The 13837-nt window shown below is 51.0% G+C and overlaps 1 protein-coding gene across 3 annotated transcripts in view; it reads right to left on the reverse strand.

The window, feature by feature from the left end:
* The window catches only part of LOC131519405 (uncharacterized), a 344031-nt gene that overhangs the window by 107414 nt on the left and 222780 nt on the right, over positions 1-13837 (reverse strand). The window contains exon 1 of one of the 3 annotated variants that reach the window (XR_009265619.1): positions 10920-12672. The exons of the other annotated variants lie outside the window; for them this stretch is intronic. The gene's annotated coding sequence lies outside the window, so the exon portion shown is untranslated. Of the gene's footprint in view, positions 1-10919; positions 12673-13837 lie in introns of those variants that run through there. 3 annotated transcript variants of the gene reach the window in all.

Genomic DNA, 13837 nt, shown 5'->3' on the forward strand with positions numbered 1-13837 from the left:
TGGAAAAAATAATCGAATTCTTTCAAACTTTCTTGGTAGTTCAATCCCTGGAGCCTCCTTTTTTTTTTTTTTTTTTTTTAAATTTTAGAGAGAGAGAGAGAGTGAGAGAGCACACGTGCGCATGGGGGAGGGGCAGAGAGAGGAGAGAAAGAATCTCAAGCAGACTCCACGATCATCTCAGAGCCCAACACGGGACTCCATCCCACGACCCTGGGATCAGGACCTGAGCTGCAAGAGTCGACGCTCAAATGACTGCACCACCCACGTGCCCCAACTCTCCTTCTTGTAAGAGAAAAAGAGAATGACTCCCATCGGACAGATGCTTCACTTTCCTCTGGGGCAGGACTGGCTGGTCACCGGCACAGGATCTGCCATCGAGGCCATGACCAGCATGCGCCCGGTGCCCACTGCGTGCCAGCCCTGCGCTGTGTCATACGCATCATTGCGCCTGGTCCTCACAGCCACCCCAGGACACAGGGTTTCACCCCCATTTTACAGAGGAGACAAATGAGGCACAGAGAGCTCACACAACGTGCCTGGGGTCACGGGACCAGGACACGGACACGGCAGAGAGCTCACACAACGTGCACTGAGTCTCTCCTGTCCCACAAACTGCTCTGCACACACACATACATTTGTATCTCCCTCTTTGATTACATCCTAAATCCTATATGGGTGGTGTTCACGTATGGATTATAGAGACAGGTGGTTTAATTAATGGATGGGTTATTTGAACCCCCAAGTGACCCCGTCTCATTTCCGATTGAGTCACTTTCTGTCCTATGTAAATAAGCACATAATTAGAGATCACGCCCCCAGCTTCATCGCAGAGTGGTAACGTAGGTGCAAGTCAGGATGTACACGCCTGACTTGAGATGGTGCACTCTAATTTGTACAGACCGTTCACGGGTAACTCCATTATCCTTTCTGACCCCAGGTGAGGATTACAATTACCCTCGTTACTGAAGTCCGTAGGTTTAAGTAAAATGATTAAAACCCAACGAGCCAAGAATAAATCGAAGTCTGCCGTGGCACTCGGTATTTTTCTGACCAGTTATTTTCAGGACAGGGGCACCCAGAAGTGAATTTAGGTCTGGAAGCGGATTATAAAATTCCGCCACCTTGGCTCACACTTAGTTACTCTGGCGGGAAGGACTTGGGTCCCTACAGATCTGAAAGGACAAACAGCTAGACTCTGGGCTCTTGCATCCAGAATGCGCTGCCTGCAACCTTCTCGCCTTGGGGCACGATTCTGGAAAACACATGGTCGTCACGCATGGGATGGCAATTCTAGAAGGATTAATGCTCTCTCTCGTTACTTTCCGCTTCCTTGGATGATATCGTCAAGTAGCCTACAAAGGACATCGCAGGGAGCCGTGGCCCTGAGGCGGGGACGTATTCCAAACGGGTGCTCACCAAAGAACAGACCAGCAGAGGATTTTGTCTTGGCCGTAGCTTTAACAGGAAGCAGGCTGGGCTCAGATGAACAAACGTGTAATATTCCCTGGGGCTTTTGGCTTAAATGCTAACTTCAATAATTACTCTAATTACTTCTGTTATGATTCTACCTTCGAATCTACATCAAACAAACATATAGCGATGATTACACTGTCATTTCTCCCGCTAGTTCCAGGAAAACTGACTATCCTTGTTTCCTGCTTATACAGTTTTGCCTGCAAAACAAGGCCAGAGATCAAAATTATTTTTATTTAGTGGCAAACACGTACTTAGCACCTAATGATACAATTTCCTTTTAAACAAAATTTTAGCGCACCGGCTATTCTGAAAGCCACTGCGATGCTATCTGCCTTGGAGTTAATAACGCAGCCCAGTGACCCTGGGGGTGGCAGGGTGGGAGTTTCCCAGAATGCAGCGCTCCCTTTGTCCCCACCCACCGGGTTGTTTAAGCTCATCCACCCTTTGTGGTCTGGCACACTTGCAGAGCTTTCTTCGGGGAGATAGCTTCTGAGAAGTACAGTGTTTCACCAAGGCTAAAGGTGAAGGATACATGTGCTTATGAGTGTGAATCACAAGGTTTCCAGAGACCCTGAGCTGCCCAACCCCCCAAATATCGGTTCCTGTCACCCTGGCAGTGTGTCTGTCACGGATGCAGTGGTGTCTGAAGTGGCCTCCCAAGCCCCCGAGCTGTGTGACTGTGGGTGCATCACTCCCTTGGGCCGTGTCCTCATCAGTAACTGGAGGTACCAGGAGCACCTGCACTGGTGAGCCGTGGCAGGAGCCGGAGGACAGAAGACGTATTTCCCAACCTCGATAGACTGTCACAAATAACAAAGGTGCTTTTGAAAAATACATCTTTCCAGCCCTTCCCATGGGGCTGTGACTTTCTGTGTGCTGAACAGCACCAGGATGAGTCTGGGATCGAGGACATGGCAGACAAGCCTCTCAGGAGATAGGGTAGGGTGAGTGAACTCTAGGCTCATCTCTGTGTCAGGGGCACAGCCCCCGTGGAGGCAGACGGAGGTGAGGCTGAGTTCTGACCGGGAAATGTTGCTGGGAAAAATTTGGATAATGGGGTTCCCCTGAAGGGCGCTAAGGCTGGGGTGAGGGCTCTGGGACCTCGGGGTATCAGGTGGGCCCTGGTCCATGGCCGTTGCCAGAGGGCAGGCTGACCCTTCGGTGAGAGGCAGACCCTTCACTTACGGCTCCTGAATCCTATCGCCTAGAGCCAAATGTCGATGGTGACCTGCCCGAGACAGCCACCTCCCCCTGGCTGCCCGCCAGCCCTCACAGCGTGCTGGGGCCTCCACCCTGCAGCGTCCGGCTTAGTGGGCCTGGCTCAGGGCCCACCCCGTTGCTGCCCTGGAGGGAGGGCCCACAGGCTGGATAGCTTCAGCCCCAGAGTCCACACTATGTGGGAACTTCCAAGTCTCCAACCTGGTTGTGAGGCTCTGCCCACTCTCTGGACGATCTGTGTGGTTCCTGATGTCTAGTCTCTATGTCTCTCCAATCTGCCTTTTCTCCTGATGCCACCCATGACACAGATGCTCTTAGAAATGCAGTGAGATTGCCAATTTATTTCAGGGAAAGTTGCAGTAAACCACCATGTGGTTTTGTGGTGAAAATGGAAGGGTGGACCGCCAGCTGCCGTCACCAGGGTTTAGGACGAGCCGTGGGCTCCGTCTGGTCTGGTTGGGCCTATTCAGAAGATGCCGCGGAACGGGAATCATGGTGATTTCTCCTGGCACACTTCATGACTCCCGTCATTTCTGAGCAAAATGTTTTCTGCTCTTTTCATGAGTTGAATTGTGTCTCCACAATGCACGTGTTGAAGCCCTACCTTGGAACGGGAACTTGTTTGGACAGAAGGTCTTGGCAGATGTGATCCATTAAGATGAGTTCATGCTGGAGGAGGGCCTTAATCCACTCTGACCTGTGTCCTTGAAGAGACACAGAGACAGACACAGGGGAAGGTGACTGTGGGACAACAGAGGTTGGAACGATGCTTCCATGAGCCAAGGAAGGCCAAGGTTGCCCGCGGCCACCAGAAGCCGGGAGAGCCTGGCGCACATCCTCCCTGCCGGCCACAAGAGGACCCAGCCCTGTGGGTCGGTCTCGGGTGTCAGCCTCCAGGTGGTGAGACCATCAGTTGTCTGGGGCGCCCGGTCCGTGCTGCTTTGCCACTGTTGCCCCAGGAAACTAACACCTGCTCTCACCCACCTTATTTATTTTTTTATGTTTTCAAACCTTTTGTGTTTGGTCAAAACAGAAAAGAAAACCTGTGCTGTGTGGGTAACAGGTTAGCTTGGCTGGGTTAGATTAGAGGTAAAGGACTCAGTAAGCTCACGGTGCATCTGAATACAAAGACGTAGTTTGGAGACCTGTTTCTTCCTCGTCAGTTATGTCGCGTGACAGCAGGAATCGCCGGGTGACAGCGCAGTGGCAGGTTGAGGGCCGAGTGGCTCAACCGTGCTGGTTGGCTGTGTCAGAGATAGTGTGCGTGCGTGCATGCACACGTGTGTGTGCGTGTCATAGGTCACATGTATTGTGGAAGTCTGTATGAAGCATGTGTGCGGCTCAGTGCTGCTATTAAACCCTCACACTACTCCTGGAACAAAGCCGTGGTTGTGTCCTGTTTTCCCAGTGGCTGAAATACACAGAGAAGACAGAGAGACTTAAGAGAATAATCCGGTCCCGGCAACAGAGGTGGAGGCCCACTGAGTGGCAGAAACACCCAAGTAAGAGACTTTCATTTCTTCTCTGGCCAGGAAGGAGGTCTATGAGGCCGCAGAGCACCAGACTCTGGTGTGGGAAGGGCCATGCAGACATCATGTTCAGGCCTTGTGCTCTGCAGGGGAGGACCAGTGCTCTAGGACGCTGCCCCAGTGGGCAGCTCGGGGCCAAGACCCAGGCCATCCCCTCCCACCTGCCCTGCAGCGCGCACCTGCTTCCCCGGGCAGCCTCACTTCTGGGAACAGGGGTCCGTGTGATGGGTAAATGGGTTAAATGAGACTTTTCCAGATGAATACCTAAGCCTTCCTTGGAGGGTGGTGGAGGGTCCCCAGCTGCCGGCTCTGATGCTTCTCCCCATTCCACCCTTCCATGCTGGTCCCTGCCTTGTGTCCATCCCTGGACCACACCCGCTGCACCTGCTGGTGTGCTTCTGCTTGACATTTATTCACTGGGACCTGCTGGTTCCACCCCAACTGCAACCTCCAGGAACCTGCACAGAACACTGGAGAATTCCCTGCATTTGGAAGTGCAGGCGGGGCCCCAGCGTGGCCACCCTGCGTCCTCCTCCTGACTCCCCGCGAGGAGGCTCTCAAGGCTGGCACGTGAGCCTTAGAGTAGGGGAGTCTGGACACAGGTTGGTCTGTGCCTGGAGCCTGGAATAGACGGCACACATGTGTTTCAACGCAGGGCCAGGGCTGCGCCGTGGCTTCAGAGCCCTGTTTCCCATGCAACTTCTACGCATAGTGCACCTTCCACGTTTCTTCACACTGAAACAATCAAAACCACTTGTGTGTGCAGCATTCTGAATGTAGGATCCTAGGTTTCCACGATTTTCCCTAGCAGCTGACTCTGGCCTTGCCCACGGGTGAGTCCGTATTTTTAAAAATAGGCGTCTGGGTGGCTCCGTCGGTTAAGTGTCCAACTCTTGATCTGGGCTCCCGTCATGATCTCTTGCTTCATGGGTTCTAGCCCAGCGTCCGGCTCTGTCCTGACAGCTCAGAGCCTGGAGTCTGCTTCGGATTCTGTGTCTCCCTCTCTCTCTGCTGCTCACACTCTGTCTCTCTCTCTCAAAATAAATGAAATTAAAAAAAAAAAAGCTTGCTCTTACATAGTCTTTCCAAAATACTCTATTTTGTTTTCATAGAAAAACCAAGTCTTTATATATTTTTTGCAATCATACTTGAGCAGCCCAAACAATATTTAGTTAAATCACAAACACCAGCAGCACTTGCCAACAGCACCAAGACGGCGCTGGGGCAACGCGAGCGCTCTGTGGAGCTGTGTCCGATTGTCTGCTGAAGGAATGGGGAGGCTGGGGTGTGTGGGTTGAGGTGAGGTGGGTTTACAGGTCTCCTTGGGCTTCTGCTGCCTTTGGGGGCCACGCCCACTCTCCCTCTTTCCTCACCCTGCCTCCCCTCCAGTTCTCCCCACTCAACATGGCTGTGGGGGTAGCAGAGGTTGGTCAAAGGGCACAGACTTTCAGGACGCGATGAATACAGCAGGTTGTGTATGTAAAACATGGTGACTCCTGGATGACACCGATGTATCATTGACATTTGTGGACTTCCACATTCTCACATTATCAAAAAAGGTAACTAAGTGAGGTCACAGATGTGATAGCTGGCTGTTCGGGGGGATCGTTTCACAATGTATACTACATCGCCAGCACGATGGACATTTTAAATGTCTTACGATCTTGTCAATTATACCTCAATAAACCTAAAAAAAAAAAAAGATGGCAGCAGAGAGCAAGGCTCTTGGCCACCTTCTCCTCAGTGCCATTGGGGAAAAGATGTCACTTTTTTGGATGTCTCTTCATTCCTTATTCGTTCAGTCCCTCTCTGGATTATTAATCCTTGAACAGAGTCGGCCGATTTTAATTCTGGATACGAATGTTGCCACCCACAATTCTTACCAAGGCTGAGCGAGACCTTTGGGGAGGGAGAAAGAACGAATGTCTTCGCTACGGTTTCTTATACTTTATTTGGCAGGAAATGATCAAATTGAGCTTTGCAGGAACACACATCTCACTTAATGGGAACTTAAAATTCACTGTCATTGGCAAATCCACCAGCCAAAGTAGGGAGTCACGGACTTCTTAACCTGTGGCTCGCGCTCACGGTGCACACCTCCCCCCTTCCTTTTCTTTTCCTTTCGTTACAGTAAAATACATACAACATAAAAAATGCGCCACCTTAAATGTTTTTATGTGTATAATTCGGTGGCATGAATTATATGCCCAATCTTGAAAGATCACCACCACCATTTCCAGAACTTTCCATCCCCCAGGTAGAAACTCTGTGCCCATTTAGCAAGGACCCTCCCTTTTTCCCCGCCCCGGAGCCCCATCTCTCTTTAGCTTTCATTCCGTGAGAGTCCCACATTTTCCTCCTCACGTATCTTGATCTGGCCACATCCTTAACTAAGCAATAAATGCTTCTTGTTCTGTGGAAATTAACACCAAAGAACCTTCATCGTATGTGCACGTCTCATGCAATAAACGAATTCATGAAAACTGCCTACCTGGGTTTATTTAAATCAAGTAATGTTATGAATTATCTGGTGGAAAGGGAGTGGGCGGGTGCTGGGAGGGGTACAGGAGATAACTCAGTTTGAAAACACTGCGTGAAGTTGCCAATTTTGATTTTACACCTTGGATTTTCCTAAGGCAAAATTCACGTATACCGTTCCCCAACTTTTATACCCAGGAAAATCGTCATCATTTTCCTTGGGTACGCAAAAGTACTTTATTTTACAGCCAGTAAGAGCACTTGACAAATTTTAGCACAGTTGAATATATTGCCATCTTGAATTCTTTCTTTTTCAACACATTTCCTGAAATCATATGAACCCTTTCGTGATCATTCCACCCCACTCAGAAGTGATTTGTTCCGGGTAGGAGAAAGTTCCTGCGGATATTAGAAATTTGAGATTATCAAATAAGTACCAAAGAAAAAAATAAACGTTTCTGGAATTGTACTAAGCTGTTATCAAAACAATAACAGCGGTGATAAATGTTTTAGAGATTGAGCACTAGGGATTTTTACGATGTTCATTATATGCCAATCTCTGTAAGCGACATCTAATAAATGCAAACATCTTTAAAAGCAAATAAATACGTTTAAAAGTATAATTTCTTTTAGCCTGTGCACTGATTTTTCAAAACACTTCTCATAAAATAAAATCCCATCTGGAGAGGTATGTGTATTCCATCAGACTTTGAGAAGGAAAAGGGATATCCGTGCCCTTCATCACGGAGACGATGCCAAGCTGGCCATAATCCTAAAACGTATACAGTGTGACAACAGCGAATTCTTGGAGGCGCTCAGAAACGGCTCGGCTCGGATCCTGGGAGCAAAGAGTGTGCTCCCAGAGTATAATCCTACTGATACACTGTTCTTTGCAAAAGGCTGTGAGGTCTCGGCCTAATAAGCATAATCTCATTACACTGCAAATAAAAGTTTCCTATTTATCTCCAGATTTCAAATGAATCTAATAAGGCTTATGATACAGCCACCCAATACCCTAATCATATTTCTGCCTATCTAAAAGCAATCAGTAATTGTGTTATAGCAGAACGTGCTGACAATACCTCTGACACAGAGAGGAGAATGAGAGCCCAGCTGTACTAATTAAATTAAATGCTAGGCTGATGGAATACATTTGCTGAAGCCGGGAGAGTATGGGTGCAGAATTAATAAGCATTACGGCTCAGAGCGGGAGATGATATCATAATGGATGCACGGTTTTGATGTTGAGAGCCTCATTCAGATTCAATGTACCATAATGTACGGACCTGACAGCTGCTTACAGAGGTGCAGAGCCTTGAACAAATTGCACAGGAACTTTCTCGTTTCCACGCTCCTCGCTGGGGGACACGACATCTTGCCTCACCCCCGCAGCCTAAAACCTGCCCAGGCCGTGCTACCAGGAGCCGATCGACTCTCCCGGCAGCCGCCCGTCCTCAGCCAGCTCTCCTCTCTCCCGGCTCCGGGGTCTCGGTGTCCGTCCTCCTCCCTTGCTTTTGGATTAAAGACACGGCTGGCGCGGCGCCACAACAGGCGGGAGAGACCATGTCGGGCGTAGGTTTTCCTACCAGGCGGTTCCCGACTGTCCCGGGGAAGCCGGGGCTCGTGGCCGAGCAGCTCGGAGGGGCCCCGGCCGTGTGGCCCCCGCAGCGCGGCGGGGACAGCGGGCCCGGCGCCGCCGCACCTCCCGCTCATAAATGAGCTGCGCTATCTCCGCCAGCCGCAGTGCCGAAGCGCGGTGCCAGCCACCGGCCGGGATTCATTATCATGAGAATTTTGACAGGATATTAAATTTACTAATCCTGAACTTTCCGGACTGACCCTAACTGGGAACAGACAATGCTGGTGTGTCTGCCGGGAAAACATTTTCTCCGTTTTCTTCCTTCCTTCTGCCTCCTTTTCTCCAGCAATCCCACGTGTCCCCCTTCCCGGGCTCCCCATACCCGCCGCCTCGAGTGCCACCACCATGCAGGCGCAGGCCGCTTGTCCCCTCTCTGCTGCAGGAAATCCTGAGAGGACACCGCGCCCCCCTCCCTCTGTGGGTGGGTGTTTGCAAAACCCGACTCTTCAGGCTCGTCCTTCTGAACACACCGGATGGAACCGTGGGTAACCGACGGGTCTGTAGGGCAGACAGGATGGGGTGTCTGTGGTTTCATACAGTCCAGCCTTTACGTACGCACCTGACACACAGACCAGCCAGCACGCTGGACACAGCCTGTGCTCCGTCCTGCACACACGTGCACGTGCACACGCGCCCACACGGGTCCCTTGCCCCGATGTGGGTCTGCACTGCCTCAGTCACCTGTAATGCACCCCAGGGACACACGGATCCCATCTGCTAAAATTCTGGAAAGACCGACACGCACTCGGCTTGGGCAGAGCTCCCTGCCCGTCTGTCGCATGTTCTCACCGCCCCGCAAGTCAGACACCGCACATATGTTGCGAGAGCAACTGTTACTCTTGTGCATCCCATCTATAAATAAACTACGTCAGACCCTCTGAATATTTTTAGAAAGTTTCGGGCGTCACAGCAGAATCCGGCATCTTGCCCGTTCAGAAGCTCTCCGCGCTTCGGAAAAACAAAACGCACCACAGATTTCCACTGACATTCTGGTAGTGTGATCTCTAAATAATTCAGCATTAAAATCTGGTCAGCTCTCCCACCTCCCCGAAAAACTCCTGCAAACACAGTGCCAATTAAGTTGCTGAAAACAGCAGATTTCCACTGATACGCTACAGATAAAGCTGGCCATTAAATCCCCATTTAAGGTCCGGGCAGCGGGAGCTGCCGACAGACTGCAAAGCTTGTAATCTCATTGAACCCCTCCTGTCAGGAGCGGGCCTTCCCCGTTAGCATAATGCCACCAAATTAGACCTGGCATGGCAACAAGAGAAAGAAAAACCTCTTTAGCTTAAAAGTCAGGCCACAGTGGGCAACCCTGACCTTCAGCCCCCGCTCACCCACTCCGTTCTCCAGGGACCCCGGAGACATTTACCCCGAGAAAGGAAGAGAGAAGGACAGAGGAGGTGACCCCCCCACCCCCCGCCCCCGGCCGCCAGGCGCTTGGATTTCCCTGGGGGCAAATTACAGAGAATTTTCCTAGACAATGGAAGGAAATTTCACCTGGGCTTTTTCAAGTCTTTCTTTGGTAATAAAAGATGAACCCCGATGGCTCTGTTCAAACTCTTTTGGCTCAATATTTCTCTTTGCCTGCAGTGGCCTCTGACTTCGAAGCCAGGGGACGCCTCTGTGGGAGCACAGAGTCCCCCACTCCGTGCCTGAGACGGCGCGCATTTTCAATGAGGTCATCCTGGCTGGGGGCTGGCGCCTTCAAAGCTGCCGCCTGGAACTGCCATTTACTGGCGCTCTGTTTTCATAAGGAAATCAGCGCCTCTGACAGCAAGCGCTCTCTCTCTTTCCCACCGATCCCGCTCATTTTGTTGAGTGGGTGGCAGCAGAAGGGGTGTGGGGACCGTGGGGTCCCCGCACAGACGCCGAAGGACACTTTGGCAACAGCAGCGCCCACTCGGCCGATCAAACCGGAGCGACTTTTAGAGACAGAGCCTCAGGAAGGATCGGAAGCCGCAATGCCGGTGTGCATCCTGGTTCAAAGGACATTGGTCTTTTTTCAAAAATAACCAGTTAGCAATTTAAAAGAGCTTTCTCCCCAAGTGAAAAGTAATGGTTTTGTTCTTTTGTTCCCCTGAAAAAATAAAAATGGTTTCAGGCCAAAAGTTAGAGGATTATGTTCCAAAGTTGGCGTTCATGTCTCCAGGAAGCTTCGGACCAGGAGAGACCAGACACGGTTCCGCCCTCAGAAGTCCTATGTCCCACTCTTCCTTTGCCTGCATTTCAAACATCTGTGACTGCACAGACCAGAAGCTTCTAAAAGTCACGGCGGAGCTTAAGGGAGAGAAGGAGAGACAGAGACACAGACACAGGGAGAGACTGAGAGAGGGAGAGAGAGAAAGACGGAGAGAGCGCTTCTCCTTCTGTGCCGGAGCCATTCACTCGCCCTGCAGGAAGCAGTCAGCGAACGTCTGAATAAATTCCGCTTTGCGAAAAGGAGAGAAAAGCCAAGATGCTTGCGAGGGGGAACCTTCTGGGCCTCCTGGAACAGCGAGCACTCGGCCCCGCGGTGCCCCTGGCCTGCCCCTCGCCAGCAGGCTCCGGCCACCCAGGCGCCTCCTGTGACTCACCTGCTCCTGTTCCCAGGCCCACGCAGCAGGAAGGGACTCTCAGCACTTCTAGAAGCCGCGGCCCTCTCCGCCGTGGACATTACCTGCCGCGGAGGCCAGCTCTTGGGTGCTGCCAGCCCCCTCAAGTTCTGAATCCTACCCCCCATTTTTTTTTTTTTTTTTTGGCTCCTCGACTGAAGTTAGCTGCAATTGGTAGCAGAAACCGCCTCAGTGTTTCTTTCCACTTCCCGGGGCCGCAGTGGATGGATGAAGCCCCTGCCTGGCCGAGCCTTTCTGCAATGGAGTGGTTTATTTAATTTGTCAGTATAATGGGAGCGGCTGAATGAGAGACAGAGAATGCACTGTGGTATAAAAGAAACAAAGGCTAAAAGTACCACTATTTTGATTCCCTTTTTAAAATTACTTCCAAAGTGTGGTATCTATTGTGAAGAATAGTGCTGAACAAAGCACAGTGTCTTGGCAATATTCACAGGGGCTTATTCACCCACAGCAAGCTCTGTCTGTACATTCAGAGGTAGAATACACTTATAAATGATGTATTGGAAGGACTGTAGCTCCCATTGTGTCCCCAGTGTAAACAAAAAGGCAGACAGGAGCTGAATGGCATATGGGCAGCGAGGCCACGCTGGATGCAACCATTCCCCCAGCCGTGGGGGGGGGGGCACGCTGGGTCAGCTCAGGTGCCGCCGTGGGGGGGGGGGCGCCCCGATTCCTCCTCTTCATCCCTCACCCCCGATGTAGATCTGCAGGGCCTTCCGGAAGGTTCACTCAGCCAGCACAGGCTGGGGATGCACCCTGCCGCCCACACTCCCAGGTAGAAGGGGCACCTTAGCCTTTCTGACAACTTCCGGAATGTTCCACGTATAGGATGTCGGTCTCCCTGTGGGTAGCAGTGGCTGTATGTCCCGCGCACTCGACGGTGGCCTGCTGGTCCCCGCGAGGGGGGCCGGGGTGGGATTCTGCGGCCACGGTGAAGCTGCGCATCCCGCCAGTCGGTGGGCTCGGTGGTTCGGCGTAACCTTTCGCGTGCAGCTGCTACGTATTTCTCCAGTAAACGGTCCCCACTGCGTGGGAAAACGGGCCTGCAGGTTACACACTGTAAACTCCGACTTGCCGGGCCAATCCGAGGAGGGAGCACGTTTTGAATACAGGTCTTCTTCTGGTGACACATCTTCAGACACTCATGCCAACAGGAAAAACAATTTAGCATTTTTGCTGTGATGGGGAAAGGCAGTGGATGTCTTGCCCGGAAGGCCCTGCGCTGGGATTCTGCACACCTGCCTCAGAGAGAGTCCTCACGCTATGTCTGCACACGCTCACCCCACGTGGACCATCCCCATTCGAGGGATGAGCTGTAGCTGGACACCTGACTATGTGCCACTTACAAGGAGCATATCTGGAAATATATCAACCGAGGGATTCGTGTTTTGCCATGGAAGTTGCTGTTTTCCGGCGCAGAACGACCGCTGTGGTCACGGGAAGAGAGGCATGGCCGGCACACGGTCGTGCGTGTGCGCCACAGTGAACGTGAACCCAGAGCAGTGACGGACAGTGGGAACCCACGGCCGGCTCCTCCTCCCGCAGGCTCGTGCGGGCCTCAGGCGCAGAATCCCCCACACTTCGCGTTTTCCAAACCAGCATGCCGAGGCTCTCAGAGGTCGGGGGCTTTGCAAGACCACGAAGGCATGCTTAGCGGGAAATGTGCAGCCCCCAGCCCTGCCTGTGCGTGGTGGGCAATCTTCAGTTACTCCTTTTGGGTGGTCTGGCCCCACACTTTACTGTTTCGTTCCAATTCTGTAAACGAACGTGCCTTACTTTAGGCTGAAAAATACCAACAGCTCATACTTCCAGCTGTTTTGTCAGTATTTTTTCCCGACACACATTTCTAAAAAATTTTATCTCGTTACTGAAAGTTTGTACTTTTCGACCACCCTCACCATTTCACTCCCCCTCCCTTCTGGCAATCTATCCTCTGTTTCTATGAGTTCAGTTTTTTTAGATGCCACAAATAAGAAATTATATAATATTTGTCTTTCTCTGATTGATCTCATTTAGGATAACGTCCCCAGGGTCCATCCATGTTATTGCAAATGGCGAAACTTCCTGCTGATTAATATTCCACGTATGTACCTTCTTCATCCATTTGCCTGTCGGTGGGCACTGAGCCCGTCTCTATGTCCCGGACATTGTGAGTAACGCTGCTATCAACCTGGTGGTGCAGATGCCTCTTCGAGATCCCGTTTTCATTTCTTTCAGATAAATACCCAGAAGTGGGACTACTGTGCTGTACAGCACTTCTGCCTTTAATTTTTGAGGGATTCCGTACTGTTTTCGCGAGTGGCCACACCAGTTTCTATTCCCAACAGTGCACGAGGGCTCCCTTTTCTCCACGTCTTTGCCAACATGCGTTATCTCTGGTCTTTTTGGTGACAGCATGTTCTTCAGCGTTTTAAGGGTCTGCATGCCCTTTGCCTGCCCCGTGTCCCCACCTCCTGCCAGTGTGGCCGAGTGGGTGTCCCTGGCTTGGGATGACTGTTCGTGTCACATTCATATTCCAGAAGTACTTCTCTCTGCAGCACCAAGAAACAATGTGAATTTCAATAACATCTGACACAGTGACTCTGTTGCTGTGCTTTTGTGATTTAGATTTTATAGTGGACATTTGTAAAAATGTCTTTGAAATATATGCATTTCCCATGACAGAAACAGGAATAGACATCAGTGCATAGACTCTAAAATCAGGATTCTTTGAATAGCTCCAAAGCCAACATTTTGACAGATTCTGGAGAGTTCTACATCTACAAAGATCACAGACCTGAGAGCTTGGTGAAGCAGTCCAAGAAACTCAGGAAAAAATGAAAAACTCATAACATTTGTTGATGCCAGCAAAAGTAGACAATGGAATACAATCCAAGCTG

This window comes from Neofelis nebulosa, chromosome 1 (assembly GCF_028018385.1).
Source record: "Neofelis nebulosa isolate mNeoNeb1 chromosome 1, mNeoNeb1.pri, whole genome shotgun sequence".
Taxonomy (NCBI): Eukaryota; Metazoa; Chordata; class Mammalia; order Carnivora; family Felidae; genus Neofelis; species Neofelis nebulosa.